Below are 26,536 nucleotides of genomic sequence, written 5' to 3'. Positions count from 1 at the left end.
TCATTAATTATTAGAGAAATGCAAATTAAAGCTTCTCTGAGGTACCACCTCACACCTCTCAGATTGGCCAGTATGACCAGGAAGGATAATGATCATTGTTGGAAGGGATGTGGGAAATCTGGGACACTGTTACACTGTTGGTGGAACTGTGAACTCATCCAACCCTTCTGGAGAGCTATTTGGAACTATGCACAAAGGGAAACAAAAATGTGCATACCCTTTGACCCAGCAATACCACTACTGGATCTATACCTTGAAGAGATGAGGAAAAAGGGTAAAAACATTACTTGTACAAAAATATTGATAGCAGCCCTGTTTGTGGTGGCAAAGAATTGGAAATCCAGTAAATGTCCTTCAATTGGGGAATGGCTTAGCAAACTGTGGTATATGTATGTCATGGAACACTATTGTTCTATTAGAAACCAGAAGGGATGGGAATTCAGGGAAACCTGGAGGGATTTGCATGGACTGATGCTGAGTGAGATGAGCAGAACCGAAAAACACTGTACACCCTAACAGCAACATGGGAGTGATGTTCAACCTTGAAGGACTTGCTCATTCCATCAGGGCAACAATCAGGAACAATTTTGGGCTGTCTGCAGAGTACCATCTGTATCCAGATAAGGAGCTGTGGAGTTTGAACAAAGTTCAAGGACTATTCCCTTTAATTTAGAAAAAACCAGATAGCTTATTGTCTGATCTTGTTACCTCTTAGACTTCTCTTCTCTTTAAGGATATGATTTCTCTCTCATCACACCCAATTTGGATCAAGGTACAACATGGAAACAAAATAAAGACTGACAGAGTGCTTTCTGTGGGGGGGGGGGGAGCAAGATTGGGGGGAAATTGTAAAAATCAAATAATATCTTTAATAAAAATAAATTAAAAAAGAATGTGTATCTTTGATTTTTTTAAAAAATATTCAGTTTATGGAACATATAAGACAATGTTCCTGTTCCTTTGCATATTTCTTTATGAATTTCCAAAGGATGTTGGTGTTCTTCATGTTTTTGGACAAAATCAAGTATTTTGCTCAAGTCTGGACATTATTAAAACTTTAGGATGACTACTTGGAACATCTTTCACATTTTTCTCCCTGCTTTTCACAGTGTTATTGATAATTCTCTTCCTTTTGTGAAGATAACCTAAACATTCTTCGTATTCTTTTTTCTTCACTGTACTTGTTTGAACTGTAAACAGGAACTATGAACTATGCCTGACATTTAATATTCACTAATGATGACCTGTTATGAAAAAAAAACTCAGACTTATTATTTTAATCTATCAAATTTGATGATATTACCAATCAAAGATGATATTACTGATAAAAATTACAGGAAAAAAATCTCAATTCCGTATAATGTAAACCTGATTAGAGGTTCATTTTTAGGAAGAGGGTTTAAGCCTATGTGTCAGAAGGAAGCTTGAAAAGGAAGTGACCACTTGATTTGCAGGATTAAGTGTGAATCTATCAAAATTCTCAATAAATGTAATGGGAAGAATTGGCAGAAAGAACCACAGTTGGAAATTGCTTTCACTTCTATTGGAAAGCTTTGATCCAGCCAGATTTTCACAGGGTGTCTGTTTCCTAATGAATCCTTTAACTCTGATCTGGAAAAATAAAAGAAAACTTAGCTTTATCTCATGATCACATTGGTAAAAGAAACCTTAATGAATTGTGCCAAGTCTAGGATCTTCATTTCTAATCACCATATTCCTAGCAACCTCAGAAAAGGGAGTTTGGGACAGCTAGGTGGTGCAGTGGATAAAGCACTGGCCCTGACCTGAGTTCAAATCCAACCTCAGACACTTAATAATGACCTAGCTGTGTGGCCTTGGGCAAGCCACTTAACCCCATTTGCCTTGCAAAAATCTGAAAAAAAGAAAAAGAAAAGGGAGGTTGCACTTACTATACACTAAGCACCTAGCTAAGTACTCTACAGATATTATCTCATTGATGCTTTCAGGTAAGCACTGTTGTTCATCCTATTTTACAGATGAGGAAACTAAGGCAGATAATGGTTAAGTGACTTGCCCAAGATCACACAGCTAGTATCTGAGAGCAGCTTTGAACTGAGGTTTCTGGATTCTATCCACTGTACTATTAATCTCTTTTTACCAGCTTCCTCCCATATTTACCTCCTCTGGACTCTTTTCTCTCTCAATTTTCCCCCTTTCTCCTTTTCCCTTTCTCTTATCTACATTTTTTCCTATAAATCTCCTTTTTCTTTTTGTTGCCTACAAACACTAGCTTTTTGACCCAGTACAGAAGACATATGATGTTTCTTATCCCCCCCAAGACTTCATTTCATTATCAGCAAAATGAGAAACCCAGGTCAGCTAATGCCTAAAGTCCCTTCTAGCACTATGCCTATGATACACAGGTCTCCCCTTTCTTGAACAATAACAGTAACAAAGGCAATATTGCCTAATTACAGTACCCTCTCCAATTAATACCATACTTCTCACCAGCCTTTCACTGCCATATTTTTCAAATGAGAGGTCTGCGCCAATGCCTCACCAACCCATCTGGTACCTCTTCCTACCAACCTACTAAAATGATAAGCTAATAAAACCCATATGGTAGCTATCCTTAACAATCCATTGAAATGGCAAGCTAGGGGGTGGCTAGGTGGCACAGTGGATAAAGCACCGGCCCTGGAGTCAGGAGTCCCTGAGTTCAAATCCAGCCTTAGACACTTAATAATTACCCAGCTGTGTGGCCTTGGGCAAGCCACTTAACCCCATTTGCCTTGCAAAAACTTAAAAAAATGGCAAACTAAAGACCTTTTAACTGGCATAGACATGTCTTAGTCTTTCTCCATCTTGCTATAGCATTTGATACTATTGACTGTGTATAATTTGTGCTGCTCATGTAAATAATTATGTCCACTTGACATGTAAAGAAAGGTATCTCAAGGGCAGGTACTGATATATTGATAAATATCTCTGGATTCTTGCCCTGGCCTTCTACAAGGGAGACTGAAGTTCCTGCCTTGGAAGCAGTAGAAGGGGCCACAAGGTTGACCACTCTGTTCTCCTCTGAGAGAGGGATACTCTCTAAACTAGACATCACTGATCTAATGGCATGATTGGTTTGGGAAAAAAACTTTCTAGCTTCCTTGATCAGTATTTCTTGAAAGGGAAGGATAGCCCAAGCTTTCGGCCTCTGATTTGTCCCCTTCCTACAAAATACTAATTACACAAAAGACCATAACAAATAGCAAATAATGAGATCCATTTACCCTCAAAAAAATTGGAATCTTTCAGATTAGAATAAAACAAAAAAATATACTAGAGTGAATGAACTCTTTAACAATGAGAGCTTAACTAACTAAAAGAGGCCCTAATCTCACCCAAGGGAAATTCTTCAATGACTTTAGGGAGGTAAGCTAGAAATCAAAAAAATGTTGAGGAACCAAGTTCCCTTCCATGTAAGCAAGATAGACTTTATTTTTCTCCTCCTTGGAATTAACCTTAAAGAAAAGTGGGAATCAGCAGTGTCTCTTTCAAAGAAGGAATGAAAAAAAGTTCTCTCCTCTCCAAAACCCTCACATCAACTTTATTCATTCACAGCTATATTGCATCCTTCAGCCTTCTCTACCCCAGTTAGGAGAATCTCGTGGAAAATGTTCCAGTCTTGATTGGAAATCACTTGTAACCTCCTTCTTTCAAAATGTCTCTTCTCTTGTTTTCAATAAAATTATATTATTATGATTCTCATCCTATATCTGTTAATCCCACATCTCTCTGCTTGCTTCTCTTCCAATTCTCCTCTCTTCCCTAAAGATGGCAGATAAAGCTGTTGACCCTTATACCCAATGTCTCCAGACTAGTGTCCTAACAAAAAAGATGAAGAAAGTAATGTGATCCCAATAATTCTGTTTCTTAGCTCTGCTGTCATCATGTTTCCATCAGCTCCACATGTACAAATGGCTCATCTCAGGACTTGATGATTTGTCCCCAAGTGGACTTTCCTTTTCATGCTAACTTCTGAACCCATGACTACAGTCATGATGGCTGATTTTTTTTCTAGAAGTCTGACCCTGAGAAAAGTGGAATACTAATATATGACCATTGTACTTTGTATGACATGTCTTCCCAAAACCAATTAAAAATTATGTAGGTGATGAAGAACATTAAATCATAAGCCAAGGATTAGAAAATCAAAGTAAGGGTCAGCTAGGTGGCGCAGTGGATAGAGCACCAGCCCTGGAGTCAGGATGACCTGAGTTCAAATCCAGCCTTAGACACTTTGTGTGTCCTTGGGCAAGTCACTTAAACCTATTGCCTTAAATAAATAAAAAAAGAAAAAGAAAACCAAAGTAACAAACAACTAACATAAATATTGTGTCGCTATCTTTCCTATGGAGAATTTCTACATGTTGCCAAGCAAACACCAGAGAGATTATGATGTAATCATACTTTGTCTCAGGATGGCACTTCCAACTTTTGAAGATTCCCAGGAGCCAGTCCCTCAGACAGTGTGGCAGAGGGGGACAATGCCACTTGTAGCTGTATTTGATTTTTATGAAACCCATTTAGAATTGCAGCATCTCAGACTAGGACAGAACCTTAGATGCCCATACTTGGGGTAGACACTATGCTAATCACCAACAGAGTTGAGGCCCATCGATTGCCCTCACCCTGGTTTTTCCCATCTGCTGAGATGGTTTTCCCAGGATGAGGTCACTATGCGGCTACAGCTTCTTGGAGTCACAGGTGAGAGCCGAGTGATAGGTAGAGACAAAGGTGGATGAACAGCCCTGAAATGCAAGCCCTCACAACAGAGGTGTTTGTCTTCCCTAAACACCCCATAAACTCTAGAACAGGATGAATATGATCATCAATGCTCATAATGATAACCCAAAGTTATAAGGAGGTGAAATATGTCTAGTATATTTTAAAGAAAATTAAAAAAAAACTTTTGCCATATATTTTAGAAAAAAAAACATCCAAATGATTACTGGAGTATTTCAAAATTGCAATAGAACCATGACCTCCTGGACAGAAATACTTCAAGTATTTCCTCCATTGGTTCCAAACCACCTCCACCTCCTCATCTTTGTCTCCTTTCTCCTCTGGTGCCTCCACAGTGGTCCCACCTATTGCTCCCATTGAAATCCAAATAGTTCCTTTTTAATAGTGCAAAAATCAACAAAGCCTCAGCTAATAATAATGATAATGATAATGGCTGACATTTATATGGTACTCTCAAGGTTTGCATTGGGTTTCAGTTACAGGATCACTTTTGATTCAACTATCTGGAACAGTTCATTCCCTGACAGTTTCAGCAATTCAAAGTTTTATTGCATTTGATTTTTACTGCTCAGAGATCCAGGAAAAGTGAGTTATTCCCAACAAGACCATAAGATTCCCAACAACTTTACCATGTAAAATAGACAGGCTGCTCAGAATCACTGACATTTACCTTAGGACCATCTATATCTTTGTTAGTTAAAAATCTGTATTCATGGGATGTATACTGCAAGTACACTTGGTGACTTTCCCTTCTTTTCTGAAAATTAATTGTAGAAATTGATGAAATGGAAGAAAATTCATTCCTTTTTTTTCTAAAAAAAAGCAGGGGGGTGCCGCTAGGTGGCATAGTGGATAAAGCACTGGCCCTGCAGTCAGGAGTACCTGGGTTCAAATCTGGACTCAGACACTTAATAATTACCTAGCTGTGTGGCCTTGGGCAAGCCACTTAACCCCATTTGCCTTGCAAAAAACCTAAAAAAAAAAAATAAGAGCACTTCTGAAAGCAAACATTCTGAATGCTTACCAAAACTGTTACTTTTTTTTTATTTTGTGTACATAATTTGCTTCCATTTATTTCCTTTTAATCCTTTCCTTTGGTGGTGTTTACTATTTTGATTTCTAGGAACTTTCTTCAAAATAGGTTTATTACCCTTTAAAAAAAAACCCTCATTATAAAACAAGGGGAAATTTTCATTTGAAGGAACCACATCATTAAGTGGGGCAAAGTTATTCAATGAATAGAGCCAGAGGTCCAGAGTCAAGAAGATCTGAGTTCAAATCTATCCTCAGACACTTACTAGTTATGTGACTAGGGTGAGTCACTTCACCATGTTTGCCTCAGTTTTCTCTTCTGTAGAAAGATCTGCAGAAGGAAGTTAAACCATTCCACTATCTTTGCAAAGAAAACCTCAAGAGGGATCACAAAGAGTATGTTACAGCTAGGAAAATGAATAAACAAACATCATTAAACTTTCTATGACTTTTATTTTAATCCATAGTGACATATAGAGTGGTAGAAATATTTAGCCTATTTGAAATTATTCTTTCCAAGATATTTTTCCCTAATGCAAAACATCCCCCCCCACTGATCCGTGAATTTATATATGACTTAAAACTCAAGAATCCTGCTTTAGATTAAGAGTTTGCCATTCTTCTTCATTGGTATCAGTGACAATGTTAAACCTGGATAAATCGATTAACTGCGGGGTCAGTCAGTTCATCTTGAGATGATTTCCATAGAAAACTTGTGTTCAATAACATAACATTTTCTTTTTCTATGCTGAAAAATAAGAAAGTCTTCAAATTTAAGAAATTCTACCATGTAAATAATTAGTCTGGTTGCATTTCTTTACAAATGATCATAACTCTAGAGTTAAACAGGACCAGAGATGATACTTTGTCTAATTCCTTCATTTTACAGATAAGGAAACTGAGGCCCAGGAGATTATGACTTGCCCAGGATTCAGATAGTAAATATCTGAAAGTTGTATTTGAACCTAGGTCCTGTGACCCCAAAGGCACAAAAATAAAAAAATGAAAAAGGTAACATATGAGCCAACATGGAAAATGTCCATAAGCTGCTAGAGTTGCATACTCCTGAGACTACATACTGCCTTTTACAACTTTATCTTCTACCCTGCTAAAATACAATGAGATTGGTTTTTGGTTTATTTTTTAAAGAAATTCTTCCAGGTCTTGAATGTCTTTGAAGTAGATTATATTTTCAAACAAAATGGTTTGGGTTTCCAGGGTCCAATACTAGTTTTTCCATTGATGATAACTTCAAGAGGCAGTTTCCATGAGTAACTCTTTGCTAACTTAAATGTCCCTAGAGTTCCCCTCCCCCAGGTGATCAGGTGAACTTCCCTGCCCAATTGCTCTATTTTAATTGACTTTAGGATGCAAGTTACTTGAAGGCAGATACCATGAATACCATTAATTCTTATGTTACTCTCTAAGAAAATGGCAATAAAGCAAATGAAAATCATTTTTGCCATTTGCAAAGATCATTTAGTGATTATTATCTTAAAAGAAATGGCAATATACAATATAAATACATGAGTACAGATTTTGAATCAGAAGGAGCAATAAAGAACTCAACAGCTTCATTTTAGAGATAAGTGAAGGGCCAGAGTGTCACACAGCTTTGAGCAGCATTAGAAATGACGATTAAAAAGCTGCTCAATGGTTTATGCTGCAGATGATTATTACCCAACCAGAGCACCAAGCCTGGGAAGTCACAAGGCAGAACAATCAGCACTGTCTCCCCTTCCAACTCTGGTAGTTTTCTAATTTGTCTTCACAATAGCTGTCAACTTGGTTTTAATCCTCCCTCTCATCCCAAATGTAGCAGTACAAGGCAGAGGCATTAACTGCAGTAAGGATGCTTTCACCCCGCTGCCAAAAAGAAAAAAGAAAGTTAACTCAGGTTGGCCTGTATCTCATAAATCCTTGAAATAAAAAAAAAGTGAAACTTTCAACTTCATCCTATTCTTTATGTCTTCCCAGATGGAAACAATGCAGAGCGCCTCAGAGGTCTATGACATGTGGAAAACATAAAGTAGTATGAATTCTTTCATTCTTTTATTGGGAGATTTGAAATCAACCTCACTGCTCTTTGAATTGGATCCATTTGAGGATATTTAGCTAACTAAGATAACAAACTATGAGCCACACCCTTAATAGAAAACTTGAAGGTTTGCAAAGGGTTTTGCTGGGTCATCTCATTTAATCCTCACAATAACTATGCAAAGTACTATCTTTATCTTCATTTGACAAAGGAGGGAACTGAGGCTGAGAACAGATAAGTGAATTGCTCAGGATCACATTACTAGTTAATCTCGGAGGCAAAATTTGAACTCAGGTTTCCTGACTCCAGGATCACCATTCTCTTTACCTTACCACTGAGAAGTCCTTATGTGAATGTCCATGTCTGTATTTCTTTATTCTTATGCTCCTCCACAAATATCCCCCTCAAATCTTTTATTGTAACCTGGAGGTTCCTCTGGGACCTGGAAGGCTGCACCAGCAGAGCACCTAACACATGGGAAAGGGTCCAAACACAAGGGAAAACTCTGAGTATGTGCTCAACACAAGCTTTAGTAAAAATTTGATAATAATTGATACTAATAAATAGATCAGAATTGTACATCCTTCTGAGGCCAACATGTCTTCCTTTTTCCCTTCTCAATTACCTGAACTCCCTCCATCTTCCAAAAGAATCACAAATGCCCATATTCTAACCCCATAAAATCTTTCTTGAAAAATATATTTTGGGGGGCAGAGCCAAGACAGTGACAAGAACAGATCCTGTCTTAGGCACTCTCTCATAAAACTTCTAAACTAATGACTCTAAATTTTTGAGAGACAGAACCCACAAAGGGACCCAGTGAGGCAGTTCTCCTACTCAAGGTAACCTGGAAAAGAGCAGAAAGGCTCTGCTCCCCGGGGTCGGAGGGGCGGCCTGCCGGAGGGGTGGCCTGCCAAAGCCAAAGAACTTCAGCCTCCTGGAGGCAGCCCCAGGGTGTTGGGAGCCTCAGCTCACAGCAGCGGGGGAGTCTCCTGAGCTGCACCCCAGGGAGTACCGGGCACAAAGTAGGGGAACAGCGGGGGACCTCAGCACATGAAGCCCAGACCTCAGGGCACACAGTGAGCAGCATGGCCACCGAAGCCCAGATCCAGGAACAGAAGAAGCAGGTGGAGCAAGTAAGCAGGAGCCTCCAGGGCAGGAGCCCATTAAGCTGAGGGAGGGGAGTGAAGAGAGAGACTGCAGAGCTCTGTCTTCTGCCCCCGGAACAGGACTCTGGGGCTCTGACCACATTTAGAGCTTGATTGCAGACTAGGCACCCCCATAGAACCAGGGTTCCCCCACCTCAGCCCCATGGCAGAGGGGGGCGCTTATGGTCATTCACAGACTGGGAGGGAGGACAGAACCTCACACACTGAGATCCTTGTGGGAGTGTCCCAAAAGCTCAGGAAGCACCCCAAAACCAGGCTCAGGCTGGGAAAATGAGCAAGCGGAGAAATAATAGGAACACGATTGATAAATACATTATCTATGATCCCAAGAAGGATCAATATACTCAGTCTGAAGATGAGCATCTAAAGACTCCAAGAAAAACAGAAATTGGGCTCAGGTTATGAAAGAGCTCAAAAAAGACTTTGAAAATCAAATGAGGGAGTTAGAAGAAAAACTGGGAAAAGAAATGAGAGAGATGCAGGAAAGACATGAAAATGAAGTCAGCAGCCTAGTTAAGGAAATCCAAAAAAATGCTGAAGAAAATAGCATGCTAAAAACCAGCTTAGGTCAAATGGATAAAACAGTTCAAAAAGTTGAGGGGAAGAATGGTTTAAAAAGCAAAATTGGCCAGATGGAAAAAGAAATAAGAAAACTCTCTGCGGAGAACAAATCCTTCAGACAAAGAATAGAACTCAGGGAGATTGATGAATTTACAAGAAATTAGGACTCATTACTCCAAAACCAAAAAATTAAAAATTAGAAGAAAATGTGAAATATCTCATTGAAAAAACAACTGATATGGAAAACAGGTTTAGGAAAGATAATTTAAAAATTATTGGAATACCTGAAAGTCATGATCAGGAAAAGAGCCTTGACATCATTTTCAAAGAATTACTACAGGAAAATTGCCCTGATATTCTAGAAGCAGAGGGCAAAATAGAAATGGACAGAATCCACCGATCCCCCCAAGAAAGAGATCCCCAAAAAACCAACCCCTAGGAATATTATAGCCAAGTTCTAGAACTCCCAAGTCAAAGAGAAAATATTACAAGCAGCCAGAAGGACACAGTTCAAATATCGTGGAGCTGCAGTCAGGATCACACAGGACTTAGCAGCAACTACATTGGAAGCTCGTAGGGCTTGGAATATAATATACTGAAAGGCAAAAGAGCTTAGAATGCAGCCAAGAATGAACTACCCAACAAGGCTGAATGTACTCTTCCAGGGAAAAAGATGGACTTTCAATGAACCAGGGGAATTTCAAATGTTCCTTTTGGAATGGCCAGAGCTCAACAGAAGGTTTGATCTTCAGATACAGGACTCAGGTGAAGCATGGAGATTGGAGGAGAAGGGGAAAATATGAGGGACCTAATGAGGATGAACTGCATGTATTCCTGCATAGAAAAATGACACTAATAATACTCATATGAACCTTCTCAGTTAATAGAGCAGGTAGAGGGAGCTTTTATAGTTGAAGCACAGGAGAAAACTGAATTTGAAGATTAAATATGGTGTAAAAATGGAGTCAATAGGAAAAAAGGGAAATGCAATGGAAGAAAGAAAAAGGAGAGGGGGAATAGGCCAAGATATTTCATATAATAAGATTTTTCTTTATTACAATGAACTATTGCAATAATATGGAAGGGGGGAAGGCAAGGGGGAATGAGGGAATCTTCGCTCTCATCAGAGGTGGCTAGGAGAGGAAACAGCATATATACTCAATGGGGTATAGACATCTGGAGTAAGAAGGAGGGGGGAGCAGGGGGAAGGGGTGGGGATGTGAATAAAGGAGGAGAGGATGGACCATGGGGGCAGAGTGGTCAGATATAACACATTTTCTTTTTTACTTCTTGCAAGGGGCTGGGATTGGAAGGACTGTCCAGGACCATAGGGCCAGGTGGATGCTGGGCCTAAGGGGTGGTATAGGGGCTTGGGGTCTCTTAGCCCCAGGACCAGGGATCTGTCCGCTGCATCACTCAGCAACCCTACAGCAGAGTCAGAGTGAAAGGAGAGAGAAAATATAGTACATGGTAGTGGAGAAATACGAAAGGAGGGAGTTGCGATCAGCAATGGCAACAGTGGAAAAATATGGAAGTAACTTTTGCCATGGATTTATCATAAAGAATGTGATCCACCCACGACAAATTTGTTGGTGTTGGAACAAAGACTGAAGCACATTTTTTATTATTATTATTTGGGGGAGGGGTACAGGGCAAATGAGGCTGGGTGGCCTGCCTGGGGCCACAGTAGCACGGTGATCGTTGGGTGTCTGAGGTCGGATTTGGACCCAGGTGCTCCTGGCTCAAGGGCCAATACTCTGTCCGCCACCCAGCCACCCCTACTATTATTACCATTTTATTTTATTTTATTTTGGGTCTTTTTTTTTCTTTTTTTGGTTTTTACAGGGCAGTGGGGTTGGGGTGGCTTGCATGTCACACAGCTGAGTGATTTTTGGGTGTATGGGGCCAGATATGGGCTCAGGTGCTCCTGGCTCCAGGGCTAGTGCTCTGTCCATTGCGCCACCTGGCCATACCTACAATTATTACTATTATTTTTTTAATTTTAATTTTTTCTCTCCCTTTTATTGCTCAAGCAAGTCTATATTTTTTGGGGGGAGGGGGTATTTTTACTCTTAAACAAGAATATTTTATCAATGTATAAAAACATTATTTGTATAAAATGAGAATAAATATTAAATATTAAAATATATATTTTTGGTGACTTGTTTATTAAAATTTTACTACAATCATTTCTTTTCTAATTTAAAGATCTTTGTGCTGGAATTTAGAGTCAGATAACATGGGTTTGCCATTCAGTGATTTTTTTTCAGTTGTGTCCAACTTTTCATGACCCCATTTGGAATTTTCTTGGCAGAGGTCCTGAGATGGTTTTCCACTCCCTTCTCCAGCTCATTTGTCAGATGAGGAAACTGAGGAAAGCAGGGTGAAGTTACTTGCCCAAGGTCATTCAGCTAGGAAGCATCTGAAGCCAAATTGGATCTCAGAGAGAGTAATCTGACTCCAGACTCAGCCCTCTACGCCCTATGGCACTACCTAGCAATCCTCTGCTGTTACCTATTATCTATGTAAACTTGGACAAATCAGTATCTAACAGTTTTATTTTCCTTCATGAAGAAAACTTGGTCTTAAGAATTATCTTCTGTTTCTCTAGCTATAGAGAACTGCCCATTATCACAGTGAGGAAACACATCTAACACTAAGTAGTATAGCTATGACATGGATCCCCCCACACACACACACACATACACATATTACCCACATATATACACACTGGTCCAATCATCGTTCAGGGAGCAACCTGTGTAGAGCCCCCAATTCCTCAACAACCACAGACATGAAAGACCAAAAAATCAAATTCACACCATCAGTGATCTGGTCCCATCCAGTGGCTCAACATCACAAATGGATATGGTTTCATTAATGGAAAAGACATTAAGGAAGATGCCTTCCCATCAGCTTTTCATCTGCTTCCAAGGACTCTTTTCCTTTTGACTTGTAGCTGAAACCTCCTCTAGATACTGGCTCTCTCTCTCCCTCAAGAAAGTGAGCTCCTTGACAGCAATGATTGCCTTGCTTTTCTCTTTACCACCTAAGCACTTAGCACAGTCCCTAGTATTTAATAACATTTCATCCAGGCTCCCTTCTATGGATGATAAAATGATTCAGGAGGTGAGGGAAGGGGAAGAGAAAAAATGCTTTGACAAATTATTTGGATATTTTAAGTAAAAATAATTTCTTCGAATAAATAGTCCAAATAATTGCTAAAATTTCCACTTTGTTTTTCATGCATGGACAAAACTTTAATATTCTCATGCATTATTCATTGAGTTTTGATTTGACTTATGCATTATCTGTGGATCACAAGATTGTTTGGGGAAGTTGATTTTCAGACTTTTTTTTAAATTTGGAAGAAACTGGAGCAAAGAAGAAGGTAACCTCAGAGATATGAACTCACACTCCTCTAAATCTTGGGCTCTAAGTCTGTTCACATTTTTCCCTCACTGCCCCCCCCCAGTCAGTCTCCCTTCCCATGTGAAAGCCATCAACAGCTCAAAATGATGACAAACATACTATCTATCAAGTTTGATCATCACTATTCCATGTCCTAGTGACATTGGCAGGAGGAGTCAGTGCATACTCATTCATGTAGGCAAGTGGGGCCTGACACAGCATGTTTACTTAATTTTAATATTCCCATATTTTCTAATTTGTCATTTACCCTAAGGAATAAACTAAACTCTCCAAGAATCTACATCCGAAAAAAATTTGCTTAAACTGCCCAGAAATTGCATCTCCAAAAAAGATGTAGCCACATTTTCACTCTCTTTCTCCCACATAGTCATGCCATACTCCTCTTTTCCCATGCTAGATCTTTTCACACCTTACTCCCTTCTCCACACTCTGCCACACACACTTCAAGGCTGGTTTGCCAATCGTATCAATTACCCCAATTACCAGCATCAGAAGAATGGCCTCAGGAATCCCTTATAGCCCCAAAGAGATAATCGATCATCATAGATATCTATGTGTCCCTTCTACCTCCAGTATATAGCTGTCACCTCTTCAGAATATTTCATATCTAATCATTGTAGACAATATGGGAGTGATAATAGCTCCAAAACAGATCTTCTTAGATGGATTGTTGAACAAGATGTATTTTGGTCAAGAAATGCCTGCTGGAGATATAAGTAAATTCATTTTGAGAAGGCAGTTCTCCGATGAGTTATAGTTATGGTAATGTAGTGGAGTCTAGGGAGCAGGATGGGTAATGTATTGGAAGAAATAAGAGCCTTTCAACTTGCAAAGGAGCATCCATATTCAGTCAGATACAGTGCTCAGGAAATGGTTAATTTGCCAACACCAATTGCTTGCTTACATATTTAACAGTGAGAGAAGAACCTTAGCATTCATTTGGTTGACCCTTCTCATTTTTTGATATGAAAACTGAGGATCAAAGAGGTCAAGTGCTTTGCCCAAGGTCCAACAGCTAGGCTGTGTCAGAAGCAGGATTCCACAATGGGTCTCCTGACTCCAAAACCAACATCCTATTCACAACAAGCTGCCTTTAATCAGAATTCTGTCAGAGCCCAACTTTCTGCTTCCAAAGGAAGGAAATGGTGAGAAGACCCATGTGACCACAAACTAAATTGATAGATTAAATCATGATTGCTCCCCGCGCCCCCGTTCCTGAAAGCTTCCTCTCAAACTCCCAGTGCCCTTTGTCTTCCCTTTCTCTGCTTCTCCAGAGCCAAGTGATTTTCACTGATAATTTTATCTCATTAACACTGGCAAGGGGTAGCTAGACTGTCCATTTTTATCTATGTATTTTGTTGAAACATGGAGCTAGTACTCTGCATCCCAGCATCATTGCTTTGCTCTGTTCGTTATAAACCATGATTGAGATAATGCACATTTAAAGATGGTAGCCGGGAGGCTTTGAAGTCTGAACATAATATTCATATGTTCCAGAGAGTGTGGGAATTATGGATCACGATTTGACCTTTTGAGCCCCATTTTAATCTAAGAGTGTTATTCAGCTATGTACAATACAATTGGGACTGTTGGTCATTTAGTCATGTGTAACCCTTAGTCTCTTACATATGAATTAAATCATGACCTAAGTTAGTAACATGAACTAAAGTTCCTAACCTGGGGTCCATGAACTTGGTTTTGTTTATATATATAGACATAGACATAAACAAAGACAGAGATTTAACTTTAAATAGGTAGATAATTATTTCAATATAATTGATTCCCTTTGTAATCCTATCTTTTAGATAATTAATAGCATCATTTCGAGAGTAGTCTATAGATCTCATCAGAACATAGAGGTAGCTAGAAACACCTTCTGTTCCATTCTGTGACACTAGCCTCCTGCTTGTTCCACAAACAAGATCTCCCATCTCTTGGTTCTTTCTGTCTGACCCTCTTCCTGGGATGCTCTCTCTCTCCCCCTCTAACTTCTGACTTCTCGGGCTTCCTTTAGTCCTAACCAAAATACCACTTTCTATAGAAGGTTCTACAACCCTTCTCCATTCCAGTGCCTTTCCTTTCTTAAGTATTTACAACACATCCAGTCTATAGCTTCTTTATGTGTCTGCATTATGTGTATACAAACATATATGTATCTGTAGGTATGTATGTTTGCATGTGTTATTAGGCTGTAAACTCAATATGGGCAAGTTCTGTCTTTTGCCTCTTTTTGCATCTCTAGCCTGGCATAAAGTAGGCAATTAATAAATGTTTATTGAATGAATTGACTAAACTGGCCATAGAGGGCTGATTGCTCCGGACCAACTGGAAGCCTAGTGATGGGGAGAAAGATTAGTTTCCACCAGTGAGGAGTCCTACACAAATGGATCTGAATTGGATTGCCCACCTGTTCCTGTGACGTGGAGGAAGCAACTTTACCTCCCTAGACCTCAGTTTTCTCCTCTGTAAAATGAGATATTTGATCTAGATGAATTCTCAGGCCCTTCCTAATATAAATTGTACAATTCCAAAACACAAAATGCAGCAATTTCTGGGAATAGGAAACAAGAATGCAGGCAGCACTACATCTTGGCAATGTTAGTTAATCCATACTTCTCTTTGTGTCGACCATTCACAAGGAATACCCAGGATGCTATTTCAATGAAATGCCCATAGCTCTTGCTTCCTAGGATGTAGGCTGCTAGGAATTTCTGGCATGTTATAAACAATGTGGTAAAGTCATTTCTGGCTGTTGTATCTGTTAGAGGGACAAAGTGCAGCAGTGATGCTCTCTCTAACCTTGGTAGATTGACTCAACACCTCTTAGAAATCCAGAGTTGGCATCATTCCCTGAGGCAGGGGATGAGGTGCCTTCTCTCTTGTGGTCCTATCTGAGAATAAAAGCATTGGCACTTTGTTCCCCAAGTTGAGGGGGTCAGTGTGACAGGGAAAAAATAAATTTCCATCAAAATGATTAGCATGTCATGTGAAGGCCTATAGGACCAGGCTCAGAAAATAAAATCTGATGGAAGTAGATAAGAGTGAAAGCTGGGGGCAGAACCAAGATGGCAACAAGAGAGCAACTTCTCTTAGAAGCTCTCTCATAAAACTCATAAGCTAATGACTCTAACTAAACTTTTAAGAGACAGAACCCACAGAGGGACCCAATGAGGCAGTTCTCCTACTCAAGGTAACCTGGAAAAGAGCAGAAAGGCTCTGCTCCCCAGGGTCAGAGGGGCAGCGCACCAGAGCGAAAGAACATCAGCCTCCCAGAGGCAGCCCCAGGGCGCTAGGAGCCTTGGCTCACAGCAGCAGGGGAGTTTCTGGAGCTGCACTCCAGGGAGCACCGGGCACAAAGTAGGTGAACAGTGGGGAACCTCAGCCACAGTGTCTTTCTGCTGCCCAGATCCAGGAACAGAAGCAGGCGGAGCAGGTAAGCAGAAGCCCCCAGGTCATGAGCCCATTGAACCAAGGGAGGGGAGTGAAGAGAGAGACTGCCGAGCTCTGTCCTCTGCCCCCGGAACAGGACTCTGGGGCTCTGACCACATTCAGATCCTGATCGAAGTCTAGGCCCCCCATAGAAAAACAGGGCCCCCCTACCTCAGCCCCATGGCAGAGGGGGAAGCATATGGTCATTCACAGACCAGGAGGGAGGACAGAGTCTCACACACTGAGATCCTTGTGGGAGTGTCCCAAAAGCTCAGGAAGCACCCCAAAACCATGCTCAGGCTGGGAAAATGAGCAAGCAGAGAAACAAGAGGAACACGATTGAAAAATATTTTGCATGTGAGCCCAAGAAGGATCAAAATACTCAGTCTGAAGATGAGGAAATACAAGCTCCTGCATCTAAAGACTCCAAGAAAAACAGAAATTGGGCTCAGGCTATGACAGAGCTTAAAAAAGACTTTGAAAATCAAATAAGGGAGTTGGAAGAAAAACTGGGAAAAGAAAGGAGAGAGATGCAGGAAAAACATGAAAATGAAGTCAGCAGCTTAGTCAAGGAAATCCAAAAAAATTCTGAAGAAAATAGCATGCTAAAAACCAGCTTAGGTCAAATGGATAAAACAGTTCAAAAAGTTATGGAGAAGAATGGTTTAAAAAGCAAAATTGGCCAGATGGAAAAAGAGATAAGAAAACTCTCTGAGGAGAACAAATCCTTCAGACAAAGAATGGAACTCAGGGAGATTGATGAATTTACAAGAAATTAGGACTCATTACTCCAAAACCAAAAAAATGAAAAATTAGAAGAAAATGTGAAATATCTCATTGAAAAAACAACTGATATGGAAAACAGACTTAGGAAAGATAACTTAAAAATTATTGGAATACCTGAAAGTCATGAGCAGGAAAAGAGCCTTGGCATCATTTTCAAAGAATTACTACAGGAAAATTGCCCTGATATTCTAGAAGCAGAGGGCAAAATAGAAATGGACAGAATCCACCGATCCCCCCAAGAAAGAGATCCCCAAAAAACCAACCCCTAGGAATATTATAGCCAAGTTCTAGAACTCGCAAGTCAAAGAGAAAATATTACAAGCAGCCAGAAGGACACAGTTCAAATATTGTGGAGCTGCAGTCAGGATCACACAGGACTTAGCAGCAACTACATTGGAAGCTCTTAAGGCTTGGAATATAATATACGGGAAGGCAAAAGAGCTTAAAATGCAACCAAGAATCAACTACCCAGCAAAAATGAATGTCCTCTTCCAGGGAAAAGGATGGACTTTCAGTGAACCAGGGGAATTTCAAATGTTCTTTTTGGAATGGCCAGAGCTGAACAGAAGGTTTGATCTTCAGATACAGGATTCAGGTGAAGCATGGAGATTGAAGGAGAGGGGGAAAATATGAGGGACTTAATGATGATGAACTGCATGTATTCCTGCATAGAAAAATGGCACTGATAATACTCATATGAACCTTCTCAGTTAATAGAGCAGGTAGAGGGAGCTTTTATAGTTGAAGCACAGGAGAAAACTGAATTTGAAGATTAAATATGGTATAAAAATGGAGTCAATAGAAAAAAAGGGAAATGTAATGGGAGAAAGAAAAAGGAGAGGGGGAATAGGCCAAGATATCTCATATAATAAGTTTTTTCTTTATTACAATGAGCTATTGCAATGATATGGAAGGGGGGAAGGCAAGGGGGAATGAGGGAATCTGCTCTCATCAGAGGTGGCTAGGAGAGGAAACAGCATATATACTCAATGGGGTATAGGCATCTGGAGTAAGAAGGGGGGCAGCAGGGGGAAGGGCTGGGGATGTGAATAAAGAAGGAGAGGATGGACCATGGGGGGAGAGTGGTCAGATATAACACATTTTCTTTTTTACTTCTTGCAAGGGGCTGAGATTGGATGGCCTGTCCAGGACCATAGGGCCAGGTGGGTGCTGGGCCTAAGGGGTGGTGTGGGGGCTCAGGGCTTCTTGGCCCCAGGACCAGGAATCTGTCTTCTGCGCCACTCAGTGACTCTACATCAGAGTCAGAGTGAAAGGAGAGAGAAAATAGAGTACATGGTAGTGGAGAAATACGAAAGGAGGGAGTTGTGATCAGCAATGGCAACAGTGGAAAAATATGGAAGTTACTTTTGTGATGGACTTATCATAAAGAGTGTGATCCACCCACGACAAATTTGTTGGTGTTGGAACAGAGACTCAAGCACATTTTTTATTGTTGTTGTTTTTGGAGGGGTGCAGGGCAAATGGGGCTGGGTGGCCTGCCTGTGGCCGCATAGCAGAGTGGTCGTTGGGTGTCTGAGGCCGGATTTGGACCCGGGCGCTCCTGGCTCAAGGGCCAGTGCTCTGTCCACCACCCAGCCACCCCTACTATTATTGCTGTTTTATTTTGTTTGGGGTCTTTTTTTTTCCTTTTTTTTTTTTTTTTTGTTTGGTTTTTGCAGGGCAGTGGGGTTCGAGTGCCTTGCATGTCACACAGATAGGTGATTGTTGGGGCCAGATGTGGGCTCCGGTGCTCCTGGCTGCAGGGCTGGTGCTCTGTCCATTGCACCACCTCACCATATCTACAATTATTACCATTATTTTTTTTTATTTTAGTTTTTTCTCTCCCCTTTACTTTATCGCTCAAGTGAGTCTATATTTATGGGGGGAGGGGATATTTCATTTACTTTTAAACAAGAATATTTTATTAATGTATAAAAAACATTATTTGTACAAAATGAGAATATTAAATAAAAAATAAAGTATTAAAAAAAGAAGTAAACAGTTGAGGCAATTTGACATATTCTCTATAACAATAGCTGATCCAACCAAGAGACAGTGGTCAGTGTGTTAGAGGTACATACCTTAGTGCAGCATGAAACAACAATTGGATCAATCTTAACTGCCTAACATGCCACTACATTATTCCCCTTATCTGAGGAACTCCCAATATTTCAAAATATGAATAAAGAAATAAATACACAAATATAATATAGGTTCAGATAAGTTAAATGAAATTCACAAGTGAAATTAAGATGGACTAATTTTCAACCTTTTGCTTTATTCATTAAACAACACTGCATCAAAAGAACAGTCAAGATTTTTTTAAATTAAACTTATCTTATGGTATAATAAGTTAAAAATAACCTCACAAGTAATATTTTTATAGAATCTGTCCTTTGGAAAAAAGATACAGACAGTACAGTTTGTACAGACTGAAATCCCAGAACTCAGCATAAAAATTACTGATCATCCAACAAGCTTTCCAGTAAGTTTTATTTCACTCTGTTTCTGAGAATCATAAACCACAGGGTCCAGAGTAAAACTAGGAACCTAGAATACTAATAAAGTTATGAAACATTCTAAGTAGTTATGTTAAGATATTTTAACCCAAATTTCAGTAGACTCTCCTCTGGGGAATACTTTCCAAGTCACACTCATGGGTTAAGTCCCCACAGTGGAAACTACTTCAGGTTTAAAAATACACTATAAGTCTACACTCCTAAAAATGCATGGCTTCCAGACCCCTACCACTTAGTTTAGTTTTTGATGATCAGCTGGTAGCTCCACATAATTTAAGGGTGCAGCCAGGTGGCACAGTGAATAGAGCACCAGCCCTGGAGTCAGGAGTACCTGAGTTCAAATCTGGCCTCAGACACTTTACCTGAGTTCAAATATGGCCTCAGACTCTTAATAATTACCTAGCTGTGTGACCTTGGGCAACTCACTGAACCCCATTGCTTTGCAAAAACAAACAAATAAAATAAAATAAAGTTGGGGGGCAGATATATGGCTCAGGGGACAAAACACCAGCCATGGAGTCAGGAGGACCTGGTTTCAAATCTAGCTGTATGGCCTTGGGCAAATCACTCAACTTTGGTTGCCTTACAAAAAAGCAAAAGAGACAAAAGTATGTAGGATGTTTAAAAAAATATCAGATAGGTGGCATAATGGGTAGCGCACTGGTCCTGAAGTCGGAGAACCTCAGTTCAAATCTGGCCTCAGACACTTAATAATTGCCTAGCTGGGTGACCTCGGACAAGTCACTTAATCCCATTACCTTAAATAAATAAAATTTTAAATATATATTATATATATATATATATATATATATATATATATATATATATATATATATATCACAAATAACTTAAGGGTATTTACCAACATGACATAGTAAAAATAATAGCTGCAAAACCTTTTCCACATGGATTTGAGATGCACTCTCCCACAGATATACTATCACTGGACAGAGTGGGCAAAATGTAGAATAGACTGCTATAATGAGGCATGCGTGGTGGATCACAGGGGCAAAGCAACTTATGGGAATACTGTTTTTAATTGTTAAACTGTTTACATTCCTGTGTTGTTGTTGATCAGTTGGGGTTTTTTAGTCACATTCAATTCTTCCTGATCCCAACTGGGTTTTCTTGGCAAAGATTCTGAAGTGGTTTGCCATTTTCTTCTCCAGTACCCACTACTAGAAAATTCCAATTTTTTTCCTCTTCTGGTATCCTCACGTGGTTTCCCTCTGAACTTAGTTGGTCACTCAGTTCAGTATCCCGGGGCTTCTCCATTCCATACTCCAATTCCCAAATGCCAGGACTAATTCTATCTTGAATTCATGGACAATTCTCTTCTAAGCTTACTAGGATTCAGATTTCTTGGTTCAGATTTCACTCTGACTCTTTCTCATACTCAAGAAATGGAAAGTTGATGACAGAGAGAGACAGATAGAAAGAGAGAGAGTCATAGAAAGAGAAGACAGAGACAGAGATATGAGGGAGAATTTTACATCAAAGATATAGAATATAAAAGAAAAGAAACATATAAGTATTTCTCTTAAAACCTCTGGAGCTACCCCCAACGTTAAAGAAGCAGAGAGTACCAACTGACTCCCCAGTAAAACTGCAAGGTGGAATCTTTCTCCTCCACCTTATTGATTTAGCGGCATGTTGATTTTTAGTTGGTGTGGGTCTCAAAATTGCTGGTTATGACTCTGCTCTGCTGGGAAGGATAGAATAAAATTGGTTTGGGGGCTATGAGGGTTCAAACTCAAAGTAAGGGAGAAAATAGTAATTCCTGTTTTCAATAAATCCAAGACATCAGATAACAGGTTAACTATTTCCTAGTGTATTGAAAGAACTATCAGATTTAATAGAAGGCATCTCAAGAGACATCTAGCCCAAACCTAACCAAGTAGTAGTGGATGGGAATAGCACTGATAAGTGTGAAAACAAGGCCACAGGACAAGAAAAGGGCAAATATCCTCACCTTTACAGCTGCCATTTCTTTGAACTTTTCAATCATTGGTGGATTTCTCCAGTTTTCTCACAAATTATTCATGCTTGCAGAGATATCATACTCACAGCCTTTGAATCAGAACGGGCATGCCAAATATTGCAGTATGGAAAAATTAGATTAAAATATAGCTGGGATTGGGGTGGCTAGGTGGCGTAGTGGATAAAGCACCAGCCCTGGAGTCAGGAGTACCTGGGCTCAAATCCAGTCTCAGACACTTAATTACCTAGCTGTGTGGCCTTGGGCAAGCCACTTAACCCCATTTCCCTTGCAAAAACATTATATATATATATATATATATATATATAAAACTGGTATATATATATATATATATATATATATATATATATATATATAAAAACTGGGAAAGTTTTCACAAAATAAATAAAAATACAATATAGTCAATGGTTTCTTGTGGTTTTCTAGGTTAATGCAATGTCCCAGAGTATGTATCTCTATTTGAGTTTAATACCATATATTCATAGCATCATAAAATGAGAACAAAATAGCCCCGAAAACTCATTTAGCCAAGGGAATTATAGCCAGAGAAGTAGTTATTTGCCCAAGGTTAGTTAGCAGCAGAATCAGAATTCAAATCCAAATTCGAATCTTTCTCATACTTGCCACCCCAGGAAACTTCTAGGGCCACTGTTGAATCTCTCTCTAAGACTACATTTAAGGAAGAACCCTAGCCATATTTAAGCTCATTTTTGCCTTGCTTTTCTTCCAATTCCACTCTGCAGCATTTCACCCCTCAAGCACTATCACCCCCTCCCCCATTAGAATGTAAATTGGTTGATGTCAAAAATTATCTTGCCTCCGTTTGTATCTGCAGCACTTAGGACAGTGCCTAGGGCTTAATATGCTCTTGATAAACGCTCACTTTAACTATCTACCCATCAATACCAATAATTGTGAGAGGATGATGGAAGAAGAATAGGATCCTTCATACTATTAACTGAGGAAGCTCTCAAAGTCTATGCTAACAAAATGTTACAAAATGGTAAAGCCACCCATATATATTCCCCCTTACCTACCTATTTCCTAAAACCAAAGTGTCCCTGTTTCAGTGTTTTCTAAGTCACACTCTTTGGAAATCATCTTCCTTCAGCAATCTTTATCAACCTGTTAGAAATTCATTCCCCAAAATCAGAGATAAGGATTGGATTCTTACTGGTTCCTGGTTAAGTTCTCAGTTTCTGAAGCCAGAAGGAGGGAAAAAAACAATTACCAGTATGGAAGGATGAGCTGCCCTTTTGTGAAGGTGGCTAGGACCCACATTTTTCCTAGAAGGATTAATGATGATAAGCTTAGAAAAGCTGAGTATGCCAAGTTCAATGTGAGTGCCCCTAAAGAATCATCACAGATTTCTCAATCTCCTCCTACTGCTATGATAACTTTAAGACCACCAAAGCTAAGACTCCAATGATTGAGTCCTCTAGCAATTGAAGCCCAGTGATATCCTTTGCCCTAAATTCTTATCCTATTGGTGTTTCTATTTCCCCTCATTCTTCTCTCTGGGAATTTTATGTTCTGTAAGACCTTGGATCTTTCCTTATTAAATGTTTTCCCCATTTTGATCTTCTTGATTCCTTGTGAAAAACTTTGAAACTTAAAGGAACCCTGGAACACTAAACAAACTGGAAAAGCAGCTAGTTGAATTTGTACATTTGAAACAAGGAAGAAGATGGAGTTGCTATGTCCATGTAGAAAGAGTAACAATTAGACCAGCAATTAGACTGCTAGAAGTCTAGCATCATCCATCTCTATAATATTTTTTCATCTATTAGTTTTTATTTCTCCCATCTACATGTCCTTAGATATTTTCCCAACATCTCAGATTCCTCCCTCTCCTAATCTTTTTTTTTTAGCATGCCACATTGGGATCTGTCCCAAAATTCATCTGTAAAATAGGAAAGATGAGGGAAAGCTACCAAAACCATGACCCATCTACTGACGTTATTGTCCTCTGAGTAGTCCAGTGACAAAGTGAATAGAATGCTGAAATTAGAATCAGAAAGACCTGAAATCAAATCAGGCCTCAAGACATATACTATGAGAGTCAGCTTCACCTTTTCCAGCCCCAGCTTCCTCATCTATAAAATGAAGACAATAATACCCCTACCTCCTTTTTCATGAGGACCAAATGAGATAGTTTGCTTGCATGAATGCATGTATATATGTATGCATACATTTATATACACATATATAGATATAATTTTAAAGCATTATAGAAATGCTATTATTATATAATTTATTTTTGACATCACAAATTTTCATGAATTGTGACATTTACAACCAATTTACTTTTTTGCTTCATTAAATAAATTTTTATTGATAATCTTTCATTTTTATTTCACTAGAATTTCTCCTTTGATCCCTTCCCTTCACCTTCCCAGCAATTTATCCCACATAACAAATATTTTTAAATAAAAAAATATGACAATCAGCATACAAAAAGTCTGAAAATAATTAACATGCTATACTCATAACCTTCCTCTTTGGCAAAGCAGTGGGATGTTTTCTCATTTCTCTTCTTTGGAACCATGGTCATTCTTATAATTTTGAAACATTCAATGTGATGGATTTGTGATTCTTACTATTTGCATTGTTATGGTCATTGTGTCTAGAGTTTTCTTGGCTCTGCTTACTTCACTCTGTATCTGGTTGTATAAATCTTCCCCGGTACCTCTCACATTCATCATTTCTTACAGCACAATAATATTCCATTATCTTCATGCAATAATTTGTTTAACTATTCCCCAATCCAAGAGTATCCACTGTGTTTCCAATTCCTTGCTATCACAAAAAAGTGATACAATAAATATTTTGTCACATATGGAGACTCTCTTATCAATGATCACCTTAGAGTCTAAGAGTAGAGTCTCTGGGTCACAGGATATAGAGATTTTATGCTCTTTATTTACATAATTCCTAACTACTTTCCAAAATGGTTCCACTGATTCCCTGTTACACCTAAATTTGCACTAGTGTATCCACCTCCCCACAACCACTACAACATTGACTATTCCCAACTTTTGTTATCTTTATCAATTTGATGGGTTTGCAGTGAAACCTTAAAGTTGTTTTTTTGGGGGGGGTTGTTTTTGGTTTTTTAGGTTTTTGCAAGGCAGTGGGGCTAAATGGCTTGCCCAAGGCCACACAGCTAGGTCATTATGAAGTGTCTGAGGTCAGATTTGAACTTAGGTCCTCCTGACTCCAGGGCTGGTGCTCTATCCACTGCGCCACCTAGCTATGCCTCCCTAAAAGTTGTTTTGATTTGCATTTCTGTAATTATTAGTGATTTGAAACATTCTTTCAGATGGTTGTTATTGGTTTCTGATGTTTCTTTTGAGAATTGTTTGTTCATCTCTTTTGACCACTCATCTACTGTGTAGTGAGTAGCTTTTGGATACACATGTATATCCATATTTATATATGTATACACACATCATGTCAATTGTCTATATAGTTAGATATACCACTGTTGCTCAATCATGTTGATTAGATCAAATCACTAGTCACTTCTGTATTCCCCAATGTAATGAAAAAAAAAAACACCATTTAGCTATTCAATTAAGTTGTCAATTACAAAAAGTCAAGAGAAATGGAGGTAAGCTAAATGGCAATGTGTACTATTTTCCAGGATAAGGTATCTTTCATGAATCTTAGGACATAGAAGATGTGGAATCCATGGTGACTATTAAGTTTGATTTTCCTGATTCAAATACAACTGATGCATTATCAGAATCTTCAGGTCTGTGCACCTGCCTGTCTTTTTTACATTCTCCTTCAGACCCCACCAATTTTCATTTAATTTCACAGAGCACGTATCTGGTCCTCTCCACCACCAGTGGAGTAGTGATTAATGAGACCATGGATGGACAGGAAATAAATGCCTGGAATCTGAGAATTAAAGCCCATCTCCCAGATCAATCTCCTTTCATTTTTGGACAAGAAAATTAATGAGAGGAAATAAAGCAAGAAACAAAGGAATTTAAATAAAGAAGCTAGGAGTTTAGAGAAAATGAATCTTTATCAAGCTAATGGCTCAATATGTATTGTTATCTAAATGAAGTATGATATTGGGAGGGTATGTAGGATGCTATTACCCTCCCTTTTAATCTAACCACCTCTATGTTTCAGTTATCATAGTTAGTACTGACAAAAAGCTTTCCTTGAGGCTATGCCAATATACTCAAAGGAAATCAAGATGGTTATCAGATTAATTCAACCCAGAAACTCTACCTCTGCATCACTTTTATGGATTTACTGGAAGAAAACAATTTTCATCTTGTATTATCTAGTTATCTCTTCACTTTGTTCTGAATATGTAGGCATAGGCCTAAAGACAATTTGATCTTTTTTTCTGTTTTTGTTAAAACACAGGCATACAAGCACACACATATATAAACCAGGAATGTTAACTTATTATTTGACTCTGTCCACAGAATCAATCTTTCATGATAGCTTCAATTTAAACTCTGAAAAGGGGCATGTAGCTTTATGACTGATATTCTGAATATTGAAATACTGATGATCTTCCCAAACACAAAAGGGTTTAGAAATATGAAGAATGAACATTATAGACAGATGAAATATAAGGAGAAAGCAGAAAATCTAGTTTTTTCTAGTGAGAAATTGCTATCAATTCACCCAGAAATTTGAAAATCATTCTATAAAACTACATAAGCAAGTAGAAAGTTAAAAGACTTGTTGAGAAAGAGAGTCCCATTAAACAACAATAAACAGACTTGGAAATCTGAAACTATGGCTAAAGCCTACAAGGACATTTAGGACCCTTCCTGTG

At 39.0% G+C, this 26,536-nt stretch overlaps 2 long non-coding RNA genes across 3 annotated transcripts in view; both read right to left on the bottom strand.

The window, feature by feature from the left end:
- LOC141490668 (uncharacterized) overlaps nucleotides 1-26,536 on the bottom strand; it is a 127,842-nt gene that overhangs the window by 73,413 nt on the left and 27,893 nt on the right. The window lies entirely within an intron of this gene.
- Nucleotides 239-16,773, bottom strand: LOC141490669 (uncharacterized). Its single transcript, XR_012469305.1, has 3 exons — nucleotides 13,477-16,773; nucleotides 8,159-8,298; nucleotides 239-7,659 (listed from the first exon to the last, which is right to left on the bottom strand). It is a non-coding gene; the product is annotated as an uncharacterized LOC141490669 (long non-coding RNA).

This window comes from Macrotis lagotis, chromosome 6, assembly GCF_037893015.1.
Source record: "Macrotis lagotis isolate mMagLag1 chromosome 6, bilby.v1.9.chrom.fasta, whole genome shotgun sequence".
Classification (NCBI taxonomy): Eukaryota; Metazoa; Chordata; class Mammalia; order Peramelemorphia; family Peramelidae; genus Macrotis; species Macrotis lagotis.
Note: the sequence above shows the minus strand (reverse complement) of the source record. Positions and strands in the feature narration are given on the sequence as shown.